This window comes from Narcine bancroftii, chromosome 9 (genome assembly GCF_036971445.1).
Source record: "Narcine bancroftii isolate sNarBan1 chromosome 9, sNarBan1.hap1, whole genome shotgun sequence".
Classification (NCBI taxonomy): domain Eukaryota; kingdom Metazoa; phylum Chordata; class Chondrichthyes; order Torpediniformes; family Narcinidae; genus Narcine; species Narcine bancroftii.
Window position 1 is genome coordinate 114,445,796 of NC_091477.1, and position 25,897 is coordinate 114,471,692.

Genomic DNA, 25,897 nt, shown 5'->3' on the forward strand with positions numbered 1-25,897 from the left:
TTTGAAGCCAACAATGTATTCGAATAACACATGAGAGATACTGGAGCAGAAAAAAAAATCTACCGGAGGAACTCAGCATGTTCAGCATCATTAATGGGAGAAAAAGAATGGCTGACATTCCAGGTTGGGTTCTGGTCTTATGTGATGATCATTTTTCATCTTCCACTGATGCTGCTTCACCCACTGAGTCTCTTCAGCAGATTCCATTTTGCTTCTAGTGTATTGTAGGATACCCAATGAGCGAAAGTACTTCCCCAGATTGACTCACACTGTTTGGTTCCATTGCAACTTCCTGCAAGTTACAATGGGAGCCCTCCTCTTTTGAAAGCCTGCCGGAGATTCAAGTTTTACAGGCATGATCCTCCATGATTTTTCAAAATTAGTCCAATTTCAAAATTGGTTGAACCTGAATTTCCCGAGAAAATCGAGCAGAGGCTAAATTAGGCCTTGGATGGCTTGTGGGGAACAAATCTTGGTACTTCAACAGAGGTGAATTGTTAATGATTCTGAAAAAGAGCAAGTTGATCCGCTAGATTATATTTGTCATAATATTCTGCAACCTTTTCATTTGTTTTCTTATCTGTCCTCCAAACAAGTGCTCAGATATTCCAAGTTCATCCTACTCTCAGTCTTCTACACTCCAGGGAGTATATTGCAAACATCCCAGCCTTTCTAGCCTCTAGTTCCTCCAGATGTTATTTGTCTGCTTAAGATTCCAGCATTTGTAGCCTTTATGTTTCTTCAGGAAATCTCCTTCAGTTTCCTGAGCCCGAGGGAACAATGAAAAATAAGGAATATTATTCATAAAGAACATAGAACACTACAGCACAATACAAGCCTTTCAGCCCTCGATGTTGTGCCGACCCATCTATTCACAATACAATACTCTAAGTGTGGTCTCACTGGAAATTTGTAGAGTTGCAATATGACCACTTGACTCTTGAACTCAATCACCCTGTTGATGGCTTGACTGTTCAGATCATTAAGAGTCCTTGGAGTCCACTTGGCGGAGAATCTCACTTGGATTCTTGACACCAACTCCGCCTTCACTACATCCAATAGAGGATGTATTGAGAGTATACTGTGCAACTGCATCACCGCCTGGTTTAGAAACTGTACCACCTCGGACCGCAAGACCCTGCAGAGGATAGTGAAGTCAACGGAAAAGATAATTGGAGGCTCTCTTCCTCCGATGGAGGCTATCTACATGATGCAGGCAAAAGGTAATAAACATTGTGAAGGTCTCCACACACCCCTCAAGTAAACTGTTCTGCCATCTGGTAAGAGGTACCGTAATACAAGGGCCCTTACATCCAGATTGGCACCAGTATTTACCCCCAAGTAATCAGGCTCCTGAATTCCCAGAACATACGTGAATAGTGTTCTGTGGGCCTTTATTGTATATGTCATATTATTTTAATGTGTTTAACTTCTATTCTAACATTTTTATTTAAATATGCTCCTTGATACTGGAGAAACACTATCTCATTTTTAACCATGTGAGCATGGTATGAATGATAAATAAAGATGATTTGACTTAACTTGTAATGAAGCTCAATTTTCTATAGGCCTTCTTAACTATCCTATTAACCTGCACAGTGACCTTAAGGGATGTATAGATTTGGACCCCCGCACCCTTTGGTTAATCCACGCTTTTAAATAATCGACCATTGACACAGTACTCAGCCTTCTGGTTCATCCTTCCAAAATGCTTCACCTCACACTTAACCAGATTGAACTCCATCTGTCACTTTTCTGCCCAACTCTGCATCCTGTCTATATCCTTTTGTAACCTACCTTCAGCATCATTCACCACTCGTCCACTTTCTTCCTTAGCTTCACTTCCCAACACCAGTGTACCCGCAAACTACTGTATTAGGTACCATCTCCATGCAAGCATGAATCTAGGGAATAAGGATGTGACTGGAACTGGTGACCTTGAATTGGAAGGAGAGGCTTATAGGCTGGGACTTTTCTTCCTGAAGCATAGGAGTCTGAGAGAGGACCTTATTTTTAAATTTAATGATACAGCATGGTAGAAGGTCATTCCACTCCACACCCATTCTGCCCAATTACACTTACATTTTGGAGGATGGGAGGAAACCAGCGTACTCAGGGAAAATCCACACAGGTCACAGGGAGAACATTCAAATTCCTTGAAGACAGTGCTAGATTCGAACCTGGGATCCTGGCACTGTCATAACGTTGTACACAGAGGTTTACCAAATCATGGGGGGTGTAGATAAGATAAATTGTCATTGTCTTTTTCCTGGGGGGATAGGAAGATTCTAAAATGAGAGGATTAATTTTAAACTAGCGTGCAAGGTATAAGATTTAAAAGGAACTGAAGGGTACCTTTTTCACACAGAAGGTGGTAGGTATATGGAACAAGCTGGCAGAGGATGGGTAGAGACAGATACAATTGTGATGTTTAGAAGACATTTAGACAGGTAAATAGGTAGGAAAGGTTCAGAGGCCAAATCCAAGCAAATTGGACTAACTTGGGTATGCTGGGCTGAAGGGATTGTTTCTGCTCTGTAAAACTCTCAGTGCGGAAACATCCACACGTAACCGTGGTGTTATTATGGTGTTAGCATGAAGAAATAGTTCTTAGTAAAATATTGATCATGTGCTGGTACAATGAAGATGGAAGTGATGGGTGAAGAGTCAGTTGATACACCCAGCTGAAGAGATTGTGCTTCCTGGTCATGCGATATTCGAAGCAACTGCACCCATGTGGAAGCCCTTGTTGAGGGCAGGAGGTGTCTATGATCCAGTGGTCATTCAGAATAATTCACCAACATAATACAACATGCAAAAGATTTAATTTAAACATTTTGGAGATCTATAACAGGAGAGAAAATTAAAATACTACTTCATATCAACGCTGCATATTTAAGCTCTGAGAGCTGATTTGAACCATTCATTCTGAATCGTAAAGTGTGGCAGATATTAAAATAAATATTTAAAATATGTGGGCCAGAGTATTTTAACAGAAATAAATTGAATTAAATAACAGAATGTAACATGTTCATTTTTAACTTCAAGATTTTAATACATAATACATTTTAATACATTTGTACTTGCGCTCAATAGGTCTGAAAAATTGGTTGAATTGGTATTTTCTGCTGAGTGAAGGCAGTGTATTAAATTTACAATTAAATATGTGACTGGTGTTAATCCTGTCTAAAACATCCTGGTCTTCCATTTTCCTCAGGGCACATAGTCTGTAGAAGATTTACCAATACTTGGGATATAGCCTCCTTGATGTTTTGTTTGAATCTGAGGACCACTTCAAAACCTTTAACAAGGTCGATGTGATGTGCAGAATACTGGATAAAAAGGAATAATTCTATAAACACAATCAGATAAGGGAAAAGAGTTCTGTCTGTGCAGAAACATCATGTTACATGAACTGAAATTCAAATGCTATGAAGTCCTTGATTTGCCTTTGATATCCTTTGTCAGAAGGATTCTTTTTTTATTCAAGTAATCAATAAAAAAATATATAGAGCAAAAATCAGGGCAAGGAAAAAAAAAATGATCAGATTCATAGCAACTCTTACTATTCAGTGCAATTTTCAAGGACCTGTCCATCTATTCTAAATACCAATCTCGGGAATTATGTTCCTGAAGAATAGCAGGGTTTTTTTTTTGTAACTACCTTTCAGCTGACATTGAAAGCTTAATTTTATTGCAGTGATCCTTAGACTGTCACCCAGCCCCCACACAAAAGCATAAGCCACACTTCTGGTCGGGTTGCTTTTTGTCAAGAAGGTCACGCCATTTCCTCATCATTTAACCTTGATTTGAAGAGCCTTCCATCACTGCCTGCAGTCGGTCGTGTCCAGTGCCAAATATCTGGGCCTAAAGCAACGTCAGGTTGCAAGTTTAATAAGAGTAATTTATTATTAGTGTCATTTTAATGACCTATTTACACTTTACAAAGAAAAAAAATTGACAAACAGGAAATATTGTCCTTCTCCTTTCTTTCTCAGGAACAATCTCCACAGCTACCAGTCTGTTATTTAAGAGGGATGAGAATTATAACTGGTACTGACCTTCTATTGAGGCTTGAATCAGTTCAAGGGGCCCATAATTATGGTTAGAGTAAACAGCCTTGTAGAAAAGATTGATTGCAATTTATTTTCAATGGCAGTAGTGGCTGTCAGTCATTATTGGCAATAAATGCTTCCTTCTCTTTATGGGCCACACTCACTTTCCCAAGGAATTTAATGATTACACAAGAACTACTGGACTTGTGACACATCTATCATAATCATTGCACGAAGAACATTCATGCCTCTCTGCAATGCTCTTTCTCCTCTTATTTTTTTTTGTGAGACTGAGTCCAGCTATCATTATTTCTGGGATTGGTTTGACAGACCTGTCAATCTTTGTTTTTGGCATCTGGAAAAGCAAGCATTTATTGCCCATTCTTATTGTGCTTGGGAAGGTAGTGGGGAGCCACTTAAATGAGCCTGCTGTTGCCCTTTTGGTTCAATATTCCCGTAGTGTTGTCAGGTAGGGAGTTCCAGGATTAGACCCTACAACAATGAAGGACAAACCAAGGTAGGACAATAGTAGGGCACTGAGAAATGCAGAAGAACAGATGGATCTGGGAGTGGAACCACAAGAAGAGGCGGAGAAATTTCTTCAGCCAGAGGGTGGTGAGTTCTAAAGCTAAGATATCCTTGCAAAGTCCCAAATGGCATTGAAGAGTGGGGTAGATTTATTACATAGACGGCTGCAGAGGCCAAATCATTGGGTAGATTTAAAGAGGAGGTTAATAGGTTCTTGATTAGTAAGGGTGAAAAGGGTGACAGAGGTTGAGAGGAAAAAAAATCAGCCACGATTCAAGTGGCAGAGCATACTCGATGGGTTAAATGGCCACAGCACCTAATAGCCTGAATATGCCTGAGATTGTCTGATCTTGGAAGCTAATCAAGCACAGGACTGGTCAGTACTTGGAGGAGAGACTGCCTAGGAACATTAGCTGCTGTAGGTTTCTGTGAGGGGCACTGGACAAAGTGGTGACTCACTGTCTGCCTTACGATAGACAAAAGTGAAAGAATTTCATGTCTGTTACATTCTAAGTGTAGTATTGCATGACAATTCTGTTCCTACATCTTTTGGTCTTATGGACGCACTTTGCCACGTGTACCCAATGTGCAATCTGCTCGTATTGTCCCAGTGTTTATATAGTTGGATTTGTTGAACTATTTCCCATCCCTGAGCTTGGTACCCTGATATGTATTCATTTACGATCATTTTCAGCCAACTCTAAACCTACCTTCTCTCTCCTGGATAAGAAACATATGCAATGAGGCTAACTAGCCAAATCTATTTTCCACCATTTTGCACGTCAGCTCCCTCACAATCCTGCATAATTGTGCTTGAATCACCAAGGCATAGTAGACAATGGACCAAATGCAGGTAAATGGGATTAGTACAGGAGTTGGTGGGTCAAAGTATCTGTTTCTGTTCCTCATTATCAGGGAAGCCAGTCTTCGGTCATTTCAAGTCAGCCCACATTCATTACAGCATCCCAGCTGCTGTACTGAAGCTGTTCCAATGTAGAGATAAAACTGGTTTGAAAGGTGGCCTTCTTTACAAAAAGAAGGACAAATCCATCTTGACTACCCAATCAATCAGTCAGTGAGGGGAATGTCATCAACAGTGCCATGGGAATTACTCACCAAAACCCCACTCTTCAATGCCATTTGGGACTTTGCAAGGATAGCTTAGCTTTAGAACTCATCAGAACCTTGGGCCAATCATTGACTAAAATGCTGAGTGGTCAAAAGTTGAGAACCACTGTCCTAAGCATTCATACCTTCCACAACAGTGGCGGCAGTGTGTAATAATTGCAAAATGTACCACAGGCACTGATCTAGGCGACTCTGATAGCACTTCCCAAAGCCCCTGCCTTCTACTACTGAGGAGAACAAGGATAGCAAGTTCATGCAAACACAACCACCTGGTCATTCATCAGGGCTCAGTGTCAACCCTGTGCAACAATGGTATGGGAGAATGGAGAAGAGAATGTATCCTTCTGCATCTCCCCACCTTTGAAACAGCTCAACAGAAGGGCAGCAGTGATTTCAAAGTAGATTCACTACCATTTTCTCAAGGGCATATAGGGATGGAGAATGAATGCCGGCCTGTAAGTAATGCTCAGATGCTGAAAAATGAATCAATTAGGATAAAAGCATCTTCCCAGCACTTTTATCTACTTCAAATGTTTTCAAGCAATTTGTGATCCCTTTCTGCTTTTTTTTGGCAATCCCCTGTGAAATAACAAACTGTTCTCAGTTTAAATGCGAAGAACACAGACATTTGAAGTTTGCGATACACCCATATTTGGAATCATATGGAGGCACTTGTGGGACTGAAATAGTTGAGAACTTACATCCAATCCACACTTCAATTCAGTTTGCTCATCCTATCCATTTAAAAGTTATTTTTTCTTAACAAAGAAAATAAAGAAAGAACTTGGATTTATGTAGTTCCTTTAATGAACTGAAGACTAATAAATATTTCAGACATATGATATACTTCAGGAGTAATTCATATGCCTAAACTGCTTCAGAGCATATAAATTACTTCTGAAGTCTCATCAGTGCTGCAGTTTAGGAAAGCAAGGCAGTTTTGCATTCTGTAAGATCCAGACACCGTCATGGGTTAAATGAGAAATGCAACAGGATTAATCATGTTCAATGTGGGTAAATATTGCCCAGCATTCCAGAGAGCCAATATTTATCTCACATTGAACATAGTTAAACCATGAACGACATCTTTTTTAAATAAAGCACAGAGATCAGTTAGGTTGCTTTGATCTGGCATAAAGGATTTTGAATTCATCTTTTTTCCTAAAGACAATATCCCTGTGTAAAACTCACTTAGAGATGCACCAGGGCATCAGTCAAGAGTATATGTTAAAGATGTTACCTTAAGCCACAGCCACTATGAATTAGAGACATTCAGACTGGCATGGAGGAACGTGGATGTCTTCAGGATCTTCCGTGCACTTTAAGGGCAATAAACTGTAATAATTATTTGAGCATCAAACCCACATTAAACTTGTAACCTGAGTTATGGATGTTGTCCAGGATATTTCCATTACATTTTGTTAAAAATGTTGATACTTCCGGAGCTGCTGTAATGGGCTGCGTTGCTACTGGCGTTGGACTCGGGGAGATCAGGGAGGGGAGGCACGGCACTCCTGTGGGGTTCAACTACCCAGTCTGACTGCTTTCAGTTCTGTAGAGGCTTTAAATGGCCTGTCAATAGAGCTGATGGTGATTTTATTTAAAAATTCTGCGACTGCTGGGTTGGTGCCCAAGATGATGGTGCATACGATCAGCAGGAACCACGAGGTGTTGCAAACTCCAAAGAAGCGGAGGACAGGTGCAGGACACCAGAAAACTGGGAGGCCAATGCCCCCGCCACCTCATTTGAGAAGTAGAAGCAGAGGAGATGACCACACTGGTGGGCCAATGGGAGGGAACTGCAGCTGAGGAACACACAGGCAGTGGGCTGGTGGCGAGTGTGGTCGAGGGATTCACACCGGGCGGCAGACTTCTGGAGACTGGCTGAAGGGGTGGCAGGTATAGGAGGCAAGATGCGAGATGGTACCAAGGGTGCTGAATGTGTCTTGATCGTGTTGGAGGTTCGGATCGGGAGCTCGGGTTGCTAATGGTTTAGACAGGGGTCTGTGCAGCTGTGGAAGCTACAGGAGTGCTTGAGGGAAATGCACAGACACGATGTCTCTGAGGAGGCTCTCTTCTGCTTTTCTTTCTCTGATCACCTGGCTGTACTTCTACTCCTGGCATACAAACAGAGACTGAGGACCACACCACTAGTTGTGAAGACAGCTCAAGTATGGTCGAGCGAGCTGGAGGAGCGTCTGAAGGACAGCTTTGAATCAGTAGACTGGAACATACTCAAGAACTCATCCATAGACTTGAATGAATATACAATAGGAGTCACCGCCTTCATCAAGACCTGCGAGGATATATGTGTGCCTAAGCGCATATACTGGGTGTTCCCAAACCAGAGGCCTGGATGAATCAAAGAATTTGCAACTTTCTAAGGGCAAAGGAAAAGGGTGTTTAAGGCCAGAAATCAGGATCTTCGCAATAGGTCCGGGTGACTTGCGGAAGGCCATTTCTGAAGCAAAGTGGCAATTCCGGAGGAAGCTAGAGACAGAGACAGATACATGCCAGCTATGGCAGGGAGTGCAGGCCAATACAGCCTAAAAGTGAGGGCAAACTATAAATGGCTCCAATGCCTCATTACCCAATGAGCTGAACACCTTCTTTGTCCACTTTGAGAGGAATAACCAAACAGTGCCTGCTGGAATCCCTGAAAAGGCTGAGGACCCTGTGATATCTGTCTCTGAAGACAATGTCAGAACATCATTCAAGTGGGTGAACCCTCACAAGGCATCAGGCCCTGATGGCGTACCTGGCACAGTACTGAAAATCTGAACCAACCAACTAGCTGGAGTGTTCACTGACATTTTCAACCTCTTATTGCTGCAGTCAGAGGTTCTCACCTGCTTCATAAGGGAATTAATCATCCCGGTACCGAAGAAGAGTAGTATGAGCTGCCTCAACGACTACCGCCCAGTAGCAATAACTTTTATGATGAAATGCTTTGGGAGGCTGATCATGGCTAGAATTAACACGTACCTAAGCAAAGATCTGGACCCACTGTAATTCGCCTATCATCCACTCAGCACTGGATCACCTGGAAAACAACAGTTCTTCGTCGACTACAGCTCAACCTTCAATACCATTATTCCCTTAGTGCTGGTCAAGAAGCTACAAACTCTAGGCCCACTCTGCAACTGGATCCTTGACTTTCTCATTATACCCATGACTATGTGGCCAGGTACAATTCCAATGCTATCTACATTTGTCGATAACACCACAGTTGTCGGCAGAATCACAAGTGGCAATGAGGAGGTGTACAGGAGGGAGATAGATCAGCTCGTTCATTGATATAGTGACAACAACCTTGCGCTCAACGTTATCAAAACCAATGAGATGATAGTGGACTTCAGGAGGAAGTCAGGGCAACATGACCCAGTCCTCATCGAGGACTCAGAAATGGGAAGTGTCAAGAACTTCAAATTCTTGGGTGATGACATCTCCGAGGATCTGTCCTGGAGCCTCCATGTCAATGCAATCAAAAAGAAGGTTCGCCAGTAGCTATATTTTGTGAGGATATTTGGTATGTCACTGAAGAATCTAAAACTTCTACAGGTGTACTGTGGAGAGCATTCTGGTCTGTTGCATCACTGTCTGGTATGGAGGCACCAACTCTCAGGAGAAGAAAAAACTCCAGAGGGTTGTTAACTTGGCTTGCCACATCACAGGCAAAAGACTGCATTCCATCATGGAAATCTACAAGAGATGGTGTCTTAATAAAGCAGACTCTATCCTCAAAAACTCCCTCCACCACCCAGGCCATGCCCTCTTCACTCTGCTACCATCAGGAAAAAGGTACAGGAGCCTGAAGACTCAACGGCACAAGGACAGGTTCTTCCCCGCTGCTATCAGATTCCTGAATAATCCACGAACCAAAGATACTTCCTCACTCTTTGTGCACTTTAAAAAAAATTGTTGTTCCAAAAGTGGTTTAAATGAATGTTTGCTCTATGACAATGCTGCAAACACCGAATGTCGAGACTTGTTCATGACAATAAATTCTGATTCTAAAGATCTACTCTATTTTCTCTAATCTAATCTGCTTTACTCACTTTATATCTGTAGTTGTGTGGCTCAATACGACAACAAAACTACCTATAAATTTGGTGACAAAACAATGGTAGTGGACTGGATTAACAAAGGGTGATGTGTCAGCATAGAGGAGGGAGATTGAAAACTTGGCTGAATGGTGCACCATTAACAGCAACCTCATACTTAACATCATTCTGGACTTGAAGAAGAGAAAACCAAAGGTATACATCTAGAGATCATTGGGGGATCAGTGGTGGAAAGGGTTGGCAAATTTAAATTCCTGGGAGTCACCATCTTGGAGGTTCTTTGCTGGACCCATTATACCAATGTCATCGTGAAGACAGTAAGTCAGCACCTTACTTTGTAAGGGGTTTGCGGAGGTTTGGTGTGACATTGGAAGCCTTGGAAAACTTCAACAGATGTATAGTGGAAAGTGTGCTGACCGGCTGAATCAAGGCCTGCTATGGGGACAGCAATATGTCCGAGTGGAAAGCCCCGCAAAATTATTTTTTTGAAAAACAGGTCTTTTGGGATTAGTGCAAAATTACAATAAAACCCCATGGGATCCTGCACCTATGGGGATTGGTAGATGCCAGAGAAGTAAGTTTTCTGGTTGCTTGAGACTAACTCTTACAATGCCTTATTCATAGAACTAAATTAAGAATAAACAGTTTAAAAGATAAAAGATGGTGCAAAATGTAAAATAATTTGGAAAAAGAAATCAATATTTTAGTTCTTAATTATGCAAAGCTCTTTAATCAGGTAATTCCTTGAAATTTGAATTTGAACCCCAGTTGCTGGCGCTGTAACAGTGTTGTGCTAACTGTTCCACCATTATAATTAACTCCTCCCCCTGGCTTACACATAAAGTCTTACTAATATACTGTACTTAATAATATATTAATTAAAAATAAAGGCTCTTACTCAGCAGGGATAAGGAGACACTTTAAGAAAGTCACCCAAACGGTGAGCGGCATTAACCAGCTCTTCGTCCTTGCTGATGCCATTTCATTCAAACACAACTTTATATTTGCTCCCATCTTCACCAAAAGTTTATGTCTTACTTCAGAGAACATTTACTTTTACGATTTTAAACATTTAATTTTCTTTTTCCCCTATCTGTCTATTTATTTTTTTAATCATTTTCCTGGGAATTTTTTTTTGCCAGTTGTTTGAATTCCAGATAGCAGGGGTTTTACTGTCGATAGATTTGGAAGTGAAATAGCAACTGGAAATATACCTATCTTTTCATCCAAGCATACTCAGGTCTCTCTAAACACTAATGTATTTCAATCTCTCACTATTTAAAAAAAAACAGTTCTTTCCCCTTTTTTTATAATCAGGGAAGCTTATCTCACATTATAAGACAACTGCCTATTCACTTAAACTCCTTTCCCTCAGAGGCTCTTTGTATCCTACTCACAGCCCACACTGCCACTTAAGTTTTATATCAGCTTCAAGAGATCCTGAGGGAACCTTGCTCTCTAATCATTAATCATAACTGAACACTGATAGGAGGACATTTTCCTTGTGAATGTAACCAGAAGTGAGATTAAGTCATGGGAGGCTGAACTGCATGAGGAAAAAGTGGAAAGTCAAAAGAGCAAATATTATCGGAGTTACCCAATGGAACCAGACAGGACATTTCCTGATGACAAGGAATTTTACTGAGAATATCCTGGAGAGAGAGAGAGAGAGAGAAGAGGATGAAATGTCAGAGATTGTATTCCAATCTATTATTAGTGTCATGGGTAGAAAAACAGGTGAGTTAATCTGGTAAGAATATAGGACTTCAAAAAGGAATAGAGCAATGAAGGGCCTCTATAGGTCAACAATCAGGAAGTCAATTTACAGAAAAGTTGCAAAGATATGCAGGAGTCATAGATTAGTAAAAATAGGAGATGTCAACTATCCACATACAGACTGGGATCTTCTTTCTTCTTTTCTTTGGCTTGGCTTCGCGGACGAAGATTTATGGAGGGGGTAAAAGTCCACGTCAGCTGCAGGCTCGTTTGTGGCTGACAAGCCCGATGCGGGACAGGCAGACACGGTTGCAGCGGCTGCAGGGGAAAATTGGTTGGTTGGGGTTGGGTGTTGGGTTTTTCCTCCTTTGCCTTTTGTCAGTGAGGTGGGCTCTGCGGTCTTCTTCAAAGGAGGTTGCTGCCCGCCAAACTGTGAGGCGCCAAGATGCACGGTTTGAGGCGATATCAGCCCACTGGCGGTGGTCAACTGGGATCAACGTTCAGATGTATTGTCAAAGTACACACATGACATCACATACAACTCTGAGATTCTTTTTCCTGTGGGCCAGGCAGAATTTCTACTCATTGGTAGTTACAAAGAATTATACTCAAGCAAATATACATATTTAAAAATGAGAAATGTAAACAAAGAAGGAAGTGTAAACAAGCTGACTGTGCAATACAGAAAATTCAGTAATAAATGATGTGTAAAATAAGAGTCTTTAAACGAGTCTCAGATTGAGTTTGTTGGTTAGGGGTCTGTTGGTGGAGGGGTAACAACTGTTCCTGAACGTGATGGTATGAGGCTGGCGACATCTACACCTCTTTCCTGGTGGCAGCAGCAAGAACAGAGCATGTCCTGGGTCGAGTAGATGCTCTCTGATGGCAGTGTTCCATATCATATGCACGTGTGTAATAGTTGATACCATGTAAAAGTCAAGCCCCTATTTTTGGCCCAAAGATCTGATATTTTGCATATATCATGTAAAATTTGACCTCCTTTATATTTTTGGCCCTGGCCGCCAGCCCACCAAAGGACCTGACACCCTGACCACGGTCTCTCACCCAGGCCACCACCCATCCGAACTCCCGATGTCCCGATTGTGGACTTACCACCTGCTCTCGGCCATCTACCTGCCCATCCTAGCTCCCAACACACCTAGTGCAGACTCTCACCTAGGCCCCAGCTACCCGCACATCCAAGCTCCTGGTGCCTGACCGCAGACTCTCATCTAGGCCCTGGCTGCCCAACCATCCAAGCTCCCAACACTTCAAATAGCACAGGTACTTTCATGGTCAATAGAAGTATGCATGTAATAGTTGATCCCCTAAATTTTATCCTAAAAATTGGTCCACAAAAGTCGACTATTACATGCCTATATATGGTATATATTTCTTCGATGGAAGAGTTTTGCTTGTGATGGGCTGGGCTGTATTCACTACCTTTTGCAGGGCTTCACAGCATAGCAATAACTTAAGGCAAATGATAAGGAAGTTTAAGAAGAAACTTCTGCATCAACATTTTTCGGGTCCAACAAGGAAGGTAACCTTGATGGAGTGGTATTGGGATATGAGTCAAGCCAAATGGTTGAATCATCAATTGACGAGTATCCAGGAAATAGCCATCACTCTCTCTTTTGTTTTAACATGGATTATAGAATGCCTCAAAGTAAAATTGAGATAATAACTTACTTCTCTCTTCTTTTTCACAGATACTGCCTTACCTGCTGTGTGTTTGCAGTAATTTCTGTTTTTACTGCACATACATAGAACTGATAAACACAATGGGCCAAATGGCCTCCTTCCGAGCTGTAACCATTCCTTTTCCTCTATGATAAGTTGATTAAAATTTAAAAGTGAAGAAGAATGAGCAAAAGAGCAAAGTTGCTGAATTCTAAGGAAGGCCTAGCTGAGATCAGCCATGACATAGCCTTACATGACAATTTAGTCAACCTTCTACCCTTTATGAATTCTTTGTTAGCGTCAAAGATGCCTCCTTTCTCACTTCCTGTGGTCAGTCCTCTTCGATAGGGACACATTATGCACAGTGGCAAGGATCACAGCACAGTTGAACTCTCTTTCTCCTCCCCCCCCCACCAAAGAGATCTTTAAGTTTCTGGATTCTTGATTAGAAACAATATTAGGAAGGAAAATTGATGCAGAAAAAAGAAATGAAAGAAGATGGATTTAAGGCTCAGGCCCGAAACATTGGTTATATATGTTTGCCTCCTATGGACAATATGGGACCTGCTGAGTTCCCTCAGCAGTTTTAGGTATTAACTACAATCACAGTGTCTGTCGACTTTCTTGTTTCTCAGAATATAACAACCAATAGTTGAAAAAAAAATTAGACGTGGTGTTTTCATTTTTTTACCATAAAGAAGATTTGCTTTTCATGAATAATAACTTAATTGCATTCTTTAATTCAACCTCATTTCCAAAATAATCCTTAAAATATATAATTGAATAAGACTTTGAATTACCCTTCTCCCTAATACGTGAATTTTATCTGCTATTAGTTGCTATTGTTGACTCTAGGTTTCAGCCCAAGATGGAGATGTTAAGTGTTCTTTAAAACAATGCAACACACTTTACAGTGTTGAAGACAGGCACTGGACTGCACTGCAGGAAATCTAAAGATGCTTCATTCTATCGTTAGACCCAACAATAGACTGCATTAATAAAGCCACTCGTGCGTGCATATAAATGGTTAATTAACTGGGGCAGCAACATAAACAAGTCATTTCTGTTCCTTCCCTCTCAACGCTTTCATTTCAGCAATTGGTGGGCAGTGCACTAGTGGCAAAAAATGATGCTGTAATGGATGGGTTTTTTTTTATTCTACAGTTCAGAACAGAGGGGGTCGCTGAACTACTGCAACACCAAGTATTCCAAGCCGACATCAAAGGAGAGAATCAACTGAAATGACAGCAGCTGCAGCATCTGCCTTTAAATTAGACTGTGACTCAAAGACTGGACTCAGCTGCTCAGCAGCATAAAGACCCGGGAGGAAGGGAGTGCAAGAAAAGAGTCTGCTTTCCACCATAGCTCATCAAAGTAGATGCCGAGCTTATGGAGCTGTAAACATGCGCTCAGCAAGTGCCCACGTGCTGTCTAACTGTATAAAAGGCGTGAAACTTGCACAAAGAAAAATCTTTGCATTCTGCCTATCGTCGAGAGCTGCTTATGCACGGGCAAATGGTCTAAATGTATGGTCTGATAAGAGCTTTGCTTTGTGATGAAACTGAGTTCAGCTTCAAAAGATGTTCTGTTTTGAAGTCATCAAAGATCTCAAAATCTCCCAATCCTTCAAGACTGTTGCGAAAGGCAAGTCTCCACAACCACGGCTCGTCCTTGTAATTGAACAATACATGCAAAATATAAATTGGTGGTAATACAGAGAATCGGAAATATTTAAAAGAAACATAAAACATGTTTTATTGCAGATCTAGGTAATATTCTACTCCCATCCTATCCAACGAAAGGCATACAGCTGTGCCATCTGAATCTTTTAATAATTGAATATTCTATTAATAATTGAAATAGTTGAATATTAAACTACTGCAATAATGATACAATTTCATGGTTAAAGGATCCTATTCACCCAGAAACTAGTCTAACCTCAGTGATCACTGAAAACTCTACAAGTTTCATAATAATGTAGGTGGATGTGTTCGTACATAACACATTAAATATTTTCCCTTTTCCACACTTAAATTTTGCTCATACAATTAATTATCTTAAAAGAAAAGCTCTTTAAAATATGATTTATTCTGAGGGGCCATTTTTTTACAAAATAGCGATTACTTACATCTATGTTGAACTGTATTTCATGGTGACGTTTCCCAACCCATTTCATTTCTTGGTTAAGGGAGAATAGTTCCTTTATATTTACCGTATTTATTTTTCAGCAAGGCTGCAAAGACTAACATTGCAGCCTAATACCTCAGCAAATAGTGTTTGTTCAGTGATTGTTTTGAACCTTTATCTCTTTCTGCTGATCTCCTCTCTTATAGGATAATAATTTTTTAAATGGTGAATGTTGACTGCTTCATCACTTTGAATTGCCTTCAGGTAATAGCTGAGCTCAACAGTACAAGAGACTTGAATTAACCTGAAGAACCAGGATGGTATAGCCAATACATTCTAGTTTTAATTGGTCCTTTTCTATGAATGAACATTCACAGTCTCTTTTTACAATGGACAACTTGCCAGAATGCATTGACTTCTTCACATAAAGTATTTCCAGGGAGACTATTCCAACTCCAGAACTTCCTTCATTAAAATAATGTAGAGGAAATTGATTTCAACTGTTTTTTGATATTGGCCTTTGAACCACATTATCAGTTTTAGGTCCAGGGGAGAGTTGAAAATTTAACTCAATATTTGTATGTTTTTAATGATCAAATTCCAAAAAAATCAGCTTTGCAAAGTTTCCAAGTTGAGCTAACATCCATTCCAATGTTTTCTGCTCTCTAAAGAAGGAGATGCAATTACAGATCCAGGTTATATTTTGCATCAGTCTTGCTCGTAGATCAGGTTTTTATGCCTCTTTCCCTTGGAGCCCCTAGAGCTGAATAAACATAGTTTATCAATCTTGTTCAATATTCTGCCGCATCAAATCATGATCAGACTTCTCTTCGAGTCTGCGTACTCCTTCCAATCATCTCGGTGTTATTTTTCTGTACATCTAGATTGGATCAATGCCATGGAAACAAGTAAGCCATTCAATGTAAAACAGTAATTCCCAACGAACTTCTGTCCTATTGGTTAGCACGGTACTCAAATTCATTAACTTGGAACCAGTAATGCAATGCTCATTAATCAGTTAAAGGGCAACTAGATGGAATCAATATACTGTAAATGAGGTTCATAAAATATCAGCTGTGTTCAAAAATTATAAATAAACAGGTAAAATAGAATTCATGCCCTTATTACTGAATAATAAAGATAAGGATGTAGATAGCTAGAAGTTCTGGCCACCTTGGCTGTCTTTATCCCTTATGGACACATTTGTCTTAAAAAAACATGCTCGTTTGTTTGATAAACATGCTGAAATCTTCTAATTTTCGGCCACATGTGGCCACACTGCTAATTACATTTGAAGTGATGACAGGGCTGAGCTTTAGTGTGTGTGATAGTCCAGGACAGACTAATGTTGCTGTCCTTTGCCACATTGGCTTGTTTTGCACTGTGCTCTCATTAGGCCTTTTTGTTGTAAAGAAATAAGTGAGTATAAAGGCAGATATTCTCTGCTGTTACATCGCCCAACTTAAGTCCATAAAGGCTCCGAGGCTGGATCCAGCACGTGGACTCGAATCCGTCCTGAGGGATCAGTCAGTGGTAAAGCACAGTTGGTCCACTTCATCCATAAAGGCAGTTCCACAGCAAGCGTCAGTAATAATCCAGGAGCCACTACCAGAGCTCCCATGGTGATTGGTGCTGGGGTTAGGACTCCCTCCTGCAACCCAGAAATGTCTTCTTCCTGTTCCTTCTCCACCTCTCGCTCCTAAACTGAGCCGTACCGAAAGGAGGCAGACAAGGGTTATAGCTGAGCCCAGCAGGTGAACCTCTTTTCGTTTTAATGCAGGATCGAAGGTTGACTTTGTTATCCATAATTCCCCATGCAGCTGGAACCTCTTGGCACATATGTTTGGCCTCACGGTAACACTGCTGCACCACTCGCCCTGGCTCCCTCAGCTCTAGAGTATGGCTCCCGATGCTGCTGTCCGTAAAAGCAATGCTGGATCATACCTTATAGGGTTTCTCCATAAAAGATAAGCTTGCATTTTTTTTCCTCGTTGAGCCAGCTTCAATGCGGCATTGCTCCATAAAAAGGGCTATTGTTAATGGAGAAGAAAGCCTTTGACAAATGAAATTCTGTATGAATGATCATAGGAAGGTGGTAAGCATCCCAATCCAGCTTCAGTCAATAATATTCCCTATTAACCTAAAGAATAACTCATTTCTTTTCACCATTTTGTAATCAAATCATGAGTTATGCAACATGTCCAGGCTGACTATTGGGCACGCACCAAAATAAATCTCATTTCCCAGCACTTGCCTGGGAAATTCAGGTCCTCATCTTGATCTTTTTTCAATGCTGCAGGCAACTCTGCTTCAATCTCTCTCTGTCAGTGTATTTCATGTGCTCCCCACATTTTGGGTGAGAAATGTCCCCTTCAAATCTCTTACCCTAAATCTATGTCCTTTAGTTTTATTCACCTCTGATATGGGGAAAAGTTTCCTGTGGCCTACCGTTTCTATACACTTTATAATTTTGTATTAATTCAATCATACCCTTCTTATCCTTTGCTGCCCTGGGGAAAACAGATCTGATCGCTCCTGAATCTCCAACCCATGCAGTAATCCGCCCTCGTGAATGCACTGAGACATAGCAGATATTTATTATATTAAATTGGGAATGTGTCGTTGCAAGATCATTTGCCAACTACTTGAGTTTTGACACTTTAAAACTCACTGAAAACTTTAAGTTCCAGTCCATCTGTGAAGCCTTATGTTGTTTGAGAAGCAGGCACACCACATGACTTGGCTGAAGAGGGGCAGGACTGGGAGCTTAATGTTCTGGGTTTCCATTTCTTCAGACGTGAGAGGGGGGAAAGTGGCATTGCTAGTCAGGGAAAATATCTCAGCTCTGCAAAGTCAAGACAGCCAGGAGGGTTTGTCTACAGAGGCCATATGAGTGGAGTTGAGGAATGGGAAAGGTGTGACAACACTGACAGTGTTGTATCATAGACTGCCCAATAGAGAGAAATAGAGGAGCAAATCTATAGACCAATGTAAGAAGCAGAAAGTTGTGATTGTAGATTTTAACTTTCCAAATATTGACAGGGACTCCCATATTGTGATAGAGCTGGATGACCTGGAGTTTGTGAAATGTTTTCAGGAAAGTTTTTGAAACCAATATATAGAGGTACCAATGAGAGATGATCCTGCTATTAGGGAAAAAGACTGGTCAGGTGACATTTTGGGTCCAGTGACCATGATGCTTGTGGCATGACAGCCTTTATGGGAGAGAAAGGGGAGGAGTCATGAGCAGGGTCAACCAGGAAAGGTCATGTAATTTACATATAATGAATATGTACAATAGTGGTTTCACCACAGAGCCCTAAATTGATGAAGGGCTCAAGCCTGAAATGTTAGTTTTGTATCTTTATCTTTGCGACATAAAATACACTGTTTGACCTGCTGAGTTTCTCCAGCTTGATGTTTTTATTTTATGACAGGTCCTTGTTCTCATTTAACAATGTTCCATCAAATTAAATCCTTGAAAATTTTTGATTATTTGTTCTAATACACATTTTGGTATTAAATTTTGTTTGATTAAGCTCTTGTAAATATCAGGCAACTTTACAATGGTCCAGATCTACATCAGTACAACTTGTTTTTCTGAATACATTTTTTGAATGATCTGGAGTATGACAAAAAGCAATTGAATTGGATGCAATTATAATTTCAAAAAGACGTGAATATTTGAAAGGGAAAGATTTGAAGTACAATGAGAAAAAAGGGAGAGGAATGGACAAACCCAAAACATTGCTTATGTATCTTTGCTCTATAAAGTACACTCTTTGACCTGCTGAGTTTCATTGTGTTTTTATTTCAACCGCAGTGTCTGCAAGCTTTGGTGTTTTAATCCTTCTGTGTTGTTTCATTACTGCTGCAATCAAGAATAGATGATGCTAAGTTCATTCTGTTCTGAGGGTTCCTTGGTTTGGTGTTTCCATTTAAGGTGTTGAGGGAAAAGAAGCCCTGATACTTACACTTCATCTCCAAGCACTCATTCCTCCATCATCAGTACACTGTGGCTGAAGTCTGCATTTACTACTCACTCAGACAACTCACGCAGCACTTCCCAAACCCATGTACAGATTTTCTCCTGGTTACACCACTTCCTGATTTGCAAAGGTATCACCATTTCTTAAATGTTGCGGGATCTAAAACCCAGAATCCCCATTGAATCATATTGTGGGAACACTTATTTCAAGTAACACAGTAGTTCATACCATGTTTATACATTTCAAGTCAAGTCAAGTCATCTTTATTTGTCGTTCAAACATGCATTGCACGGTAAAGACGAGATAGCGTTTCTCCAGGACCACGGAGCAGATTTACATAAATATAAGTTAAAATAGAATTTAAAATATTAAGACGTATACAGTGAAAGTCCATGGTATATTATCCTCATATATTTCGGGAATTCAGGAGCCTGATGGCTTGGGGGAATAATTGTTGCCTAATCTGGACGTAAGGACCCAAGTGCTACGGTACCTCCTATCAGATGGCAGAATGGAGAAAAGTTTACATGATGGGTGGGTGGAGTCCTTCACAATGTTTATTTCTTTCCGCATGCATCATGTGTTGTAAATGTCCGACTTGGTAGGAATTGAGCCCCCAATGATCTTTTCCGGTGACTTTATCCTCTGGAGGGTCTTACAGAGGTGGTACAGCTTCCAAACCAGGTGGTGATTTAATTGCTCAGAATGCTCTCAATATATCCTCTGTATAATGTAGTGAGGATGAAGGGTGAGAGATGAACTTTCCTTAGCCTTCACAGGAAGTAAAGGCACTGCTGGGCTTTCTTGGCTATGGAGATGTAACCAGCAGAAATTCCAAGGACCTTAATACTCTTGATGACCTCAATGGTGGAGCCGGCAATGGTCAACAGGGTGTGGTCCCCCCGGGCCCTCCAGAAGTCGACAACCACCTCTTTTGTTTTATTAACGCTCAGATACAGACTGTTGGCTCTGTACCAATCTATTAGCGACTGCACCTCATCTCTGTGTGCTGACTCATCATTCTTACCAAAAAGGCCCACCATGGTTGTGTCATCAGTGAACTCAATTATGTGGTTATTGCACAGTCATGAATCGGCAGAGTGAATAGCAGTACACCAAGCACACAGTGGGGGGTGGCGGTGGCCTTGCTCAGTGTGATGGTCTTGGAGGTGCTGTTACTGATCCATTCTGCCTGAGACCTCCCCGAGAGCAAATCAAAAATCCAATTGCAGAGAGAGATGTTTCCATTCTGCAGGCTCGACTTTCCTATCAGGTACCGAGGTACGATTATGCTGAATGCCGAACTGAAGTCAATAAACAGTATTCGAACATGTGTGTCCTTATTTTCCATCTAAATTGAATTCAAAATTTACATCTAAATTGAATTGGCCCTCCTTAAAATTTAGCACTATTTGCCTCAAATCAGATTGGGACATTTTTAATATTGGGAATCCTTTTCTGTGGATCAAACAAAAATGAAGGATTATCTGGGACAAAGGGGAGCAAAAAGGAACTCTGTGGTGACCTGAAAGAATGAGGTTATCATCTGGAGAACCCTGAGGGGGCAAGTTTTGTCAGCAAGACACTGGAGTTGCTAATTAAAAAGGAATCAGTGGTGGATGTCCTGCGTACAACAAATCTCTCTCTGAAAATGGACAAAAACCTTCCTGAGCGGTAACCATTTACCTTTCAAGTACCAAACCCTGGTGAACTTTATAAATGTTAAATTCTGTGCACAGTATAAGAATTGTCTACAACCAGTGAACTTGAAGGAATGAGAAGTGAGATTGGACTGTGAATCAAATAACTTTTCTGAACTTACACACATACTACATACACGTGGACTTAGAATTAGAAGGGGGTTAAGTTGGGTTAGTTAAGTCAATAATGATAAGTTAAAGCGTGATTCTGTTTTCATGTTTAAAGATAATTAAAAGCAACTTTTGTTTAAGTAACCATTTGTCTTGGTGAATATCTATTACCGCTGGGTTTTGGGATCCTCTGGGCTCATAACAGTGGGCTCAGTGCAATTCTTCTGCAAAAATATAATGAATGGCAACCCATTGCGTATGCATCACGCTCAATTACAGACTTGGAGATGAGATAAGCTCAATTTGAAAAGGAGCTGCTCAGCCTCACATATGCCTGTGAAAGATTTCATCAGTTTGTGTCAGGAGAAGCATTCAGGGTAGAGGGTGACCATAAGCCTTTGATTGCATTGTTCCAAAAGCCATTAAATGAATGTCCACTTAGAATACAAAGAATGCTTAGGCTGCAGTGCTCTGGGTATACTAATATACACAGCAGACACATTGTCTAGAGCTGTTGGCAGGAGAGCACTTGCAAAGACCAAAATGGATGAAGACATAAATGCCCTTGTGGACATGATCACAAGAGTACTGCCCATATCAGATGCAAAAATGGAGCTCATAAAATCAGAGACAAACAAAGATGAAACACAGACAACTGAGGAAAAACATCTTGGAAGGACTATCTTGTAGTCACAGACTATTACTCCCTGTATCCAGAAGTGTGTAAACTTAACACCACCATTTCAGATGCTGTAATAAGAGGTATGAAAGCCATATCCTCCAGGCATGGCATGGCAAGCGAGGTCTTCACAGACAATGGACCCCAGTTTTGCAATTTAAAGTTCCGACAGTTTGCCAAAGAGTGCGACTTTGTACACACCACATCAAGTTCTCATTTTCCACAATCCAATGGTCTAGTGGAAAAATCAGTACAGACAGTGAAAAGACTGATGAACAAAGCAAAAGATGTGGAACAGACTTCTACCAGAGCATGCTGGTACACTGCACAATGCTGCTCAAGTCTGGTATGGCACCAGCACAACTCCTTGTGGGACGTAGGCTAAGATCAAACCTACCCATTCAGGAGAAACTCCTAAAAACAAAAGAGGGGGAGAAAGTGAGGAAGTTCAATGAACAACAGAAAGAAAAGCAAAGGTATTACTTTGACAGAGGAACAAAAAACCTACCGGAACTCTACACTGGTGACCAAGTAAGCCAAAAAGACAAAACAAAATTATGGACTCAGAAGGGAACTGTCCTTAGTGAAGTCCAGCCAAGATCATACACCATTCAGATAGATGAAGGTGCTGTTCTGCGAAGAAATTGTGGAGTCCCTCAAATGGCACTAGCCACAGTAGATGGAAAGACAGATACTGTTGAACATCCTGAATACACAGCTGAGAAGAGATCGCCTGAGGCAACAACTCAGATTCAAGGACGATCAATCAGGAGATCATCAAGACAATTGAATCCTCCTAAGAGACTCATTGAGCAAATCTAAAGACTCCTGTTATAGAATTAAATAGTGCTATCTTATTCACTCTTCAAGCTTTAGTGTATGTAAAAGTCAACACACAAAACAAGTTTTAAAAATGTTAACAATGTTGATAATAATGAAGATTATTATCTTAATAATTATCTAATAAGAAGTTCCTGGTGTTAAAGTTAAAATTGAAGAGTTATACAAAGAAAACATGTTAGTTAAAAGTAAGCTACTTTTGTTTTAAGAAATGTAAGAAAATATAATGTTAGAGATCATGGTTGCAATGCAACTAGCAATGCCTTACTCTTTGATTATACTTCCTGCCAGCAGGGAGCTGACACACAGTATGCAAGATTTGTAATGGAGGCTAGCAGCATCATGGCATGCCTCAGTTGCTGTTTACAACAACTTTAAAGAACCTTTCTCTTCATCCATGTGTTGTCTAAGAACTCACACATACAAATACAAGATGAAATCTAACCACCTCAAAAAACTCAATAAAACTTGTGAGACAGGGAAGACACCAGGGGGTAAGCCTTTTACACAGAGAGTAATGCCTTGCCAGGGGTGGAGGCTGGAACAATAAGGACATTTAAGAGACTCTTAGACAGGCACGCACATGGATGAGGGAAAAATAAAAGGTTACAAAGAGGGAAGGGTTTAATACATTTTTGGTGGGAATATATAGCTCAAAGGCCAAAGGACCTGTTCTGTGCTCTAATGTTCTGTGCTCTAATGTTCTGTGTTCTATGTTTTCTATACTGAAAACATTTATTTTCCATTTGTCCAATCTTTGGTCATCTTATTTAATTATGATTCATTCTTTTTTTTTAAGTATTCCACTGTAGGAGATAAATTTGCTGAGAGATAATCTACAGTTAAGAACACATGAGTTCACCCTTCTTCCATTCAATCCAGCATTTCATACAATGCATCAAAATTGGAAGTGCCAACCACAATGGTCTTGAACGGCTGGAGATGTCGAATGTAGGTGTCTGAAAGCTCCAACACAGAGAATTCAAAAACTACAACACAAAGAGAGTTCAAAAACTAACACTGGGATTTCAAAATTAAGAAATGCAGAAGATCACAGTAATTGATCTTTGTGGATGAACAGCTCAGGCTTTTAATTCAAGCAGAATAATTTTTTAAGCAGGCAATGGACTATTTTCATAATTTGCCTGTGAATTATTATTGCATTATTGCAGAAGCAATACAATCTTATTTGCATGAACTCATCCTCCAGCTCATTTATGACTTCATATGATTGAGAGAAATGCCTCTGAATGACGATGGAGCAATGGGCATCAAAACCATTATCTATTAGAATTGGTGGTGATGGAAATAAAAGGGATGACAATGTTGGATGGCTGACTATGTAATTAGGGTGTCTTACTGCATTTTATAATCAAAGTGTTATTGTTGACTACAAATAACTTTCGCAAACAAAACACATTCTGGTTTTCTTTGGTGGTGATGTTGGGAAATTTTAACCACAACTGCCCCCTCAACCTCCCTCCCCCAAGTCTTCTTTTCCTATCCCTGCCTCCTTTCCTCCAGATTCCCACTTCCTTAACTTCCCTCTTCTTCCAGAGAGCTACCCCTCCCTCTATTACTTCTCAGCTTTTTTTCTTCTTCTACCCTCCCACCTGTATCCATCTATGACCAATTACCTTCTTAGCCTGTTCTCCTCCTGCCCCGTCTCTTCCTTTTCTCCTTCCCCCTTCCTCCATCTTTTTAATGAGGCACCTGCTTATACCTGACTAAGGGCCTAGCCCTCTATTTCCTATGGATGCTTTGTGACCTGCTGAGTTTCTCCAGCACGTTTGTGTATTGTGGGTGAATTACAATTATCTACTCTGGATCATGCCCATGGGATTTTTTTCCATCCAGCTGAACAAACATATGCACACTTGGAAGAGCAGCATTTCCTCAAGTCTTCAGTAAAGTGTCAGCCCATGTTTTCCACTCAATTTTCCAGTAGACTGAGATAAAACCCAAAGCTGAAGATTTATCCAACTCAGACAAGACAGTCACACCAAATGAATCAAACTAACATTTAAGATAAAGTTTCTTATGGAGGCAAAAATCTCTCTCACCAAAGAATGACATGCATTTATACATCACTCCTCACAACCTCCTACAGTGCTTTAATGTCAACAAAGTTCTTATAATGTTGCTATTAAAGAAACGCGACAGCCAATTTATGCATCTAATGGAAAAATACAAATGCGAATAAATAATCTGCTTTACTGCTGTTTTGTGGGGCTAAATGTTGGCTGCGACACTGATGCGACACCTCAAGGTAATGTCAAGTTCAACTGAGGGAGCAGAAGGGTCTCAGTTTAATATCGCATTCAAATGGCAGCAACTCAAACAACATGGGTATCATCAAATCATTTGGTGCAAAAAGGAGGAATAGATGCTGGATTTTCTGCTCAGGACTTTCCAAAATTGTTGCTGGGCTGAAAGATGAGCCAAATGATGAAGTGAGAGGTCAGGTGGAGTATTGTAAATGGAGGAAAATAATGCATGATAGGAATAGAGAGAAAAAATGTTTGAACTGTGAGATGCAGAACATAAGAGCTGCTGGAAATCTGAAGGAGAATCCTCAAAATATTCAGTAGATTGGGAACCATCTGAAAGGAAATGCTACTGGTTGTAAAGGAGAATGCTGAAAATATTTTGGAAATGAGGTAGCATATGGGAGAAAATAGAGTTCATGTTGTTGGTAAATGACCTTACATCAGAACCATAGAAGCGCAGACCACCAGAAAAGGCCCTTCAACCCATCTAGTCAGTACCAAATTATTATTCTAACTAGTCCCATTACCCTCCATACCCTTCCTCTCAATGTACCTATCTCAAATTTGTTAAATGCCAAAATCAAGCCCTCATTCACCACTTCAGCTGGCAGCTCCTACAAGTCTGCAAAAAGAAGTTCCCTTTATGTTCCCTTGAAACTTCTCCCCTTTCACCCTTAAATCATGGCCTCTGGTTCTTGTCTCACCCAAACCTCAGCGGAAAAACCCGCTTGCATTTACTCTTATTGACACCTTTCACAATTTTGCGTACCTCAATCAAATCTTCGCTCATTCTTCGACGCTCCAGGGAATAAACCATGATCTGCTTAACATTTCCCTGCAACTCACTTCCATTAAGTTCTGGCAACATCCTTATAAATCTTCAGCCCAGTTTTGCTACGAACAGGGAAGGCTGTTTACCTGAAATTGTTAAATTCAATATTGTGTCCTGAGAGCTCAATGAAGCCCAATGAAAGGACAAGATCAGTATCTCATTTTCCACTGAGGCA

General features: G+C 40.6%; 1 long non-coding RNA gene across 1 annotated transcript; it reads right to left on the bottom strand.

The window, feature by feature from the left end:
- Positions 1-25,897, bottom strand: LOC138743071 (uncharacterized). Its single transcript, XR_011344641.1, has 2 exons — positions 25,660-25,897; positions 1-763 (listed from the first exon to the last, which is right to left on the bottom strand). It is a non-coding gene; the product is annotated as an uncharacterized lncRNA (long non-coding RNA).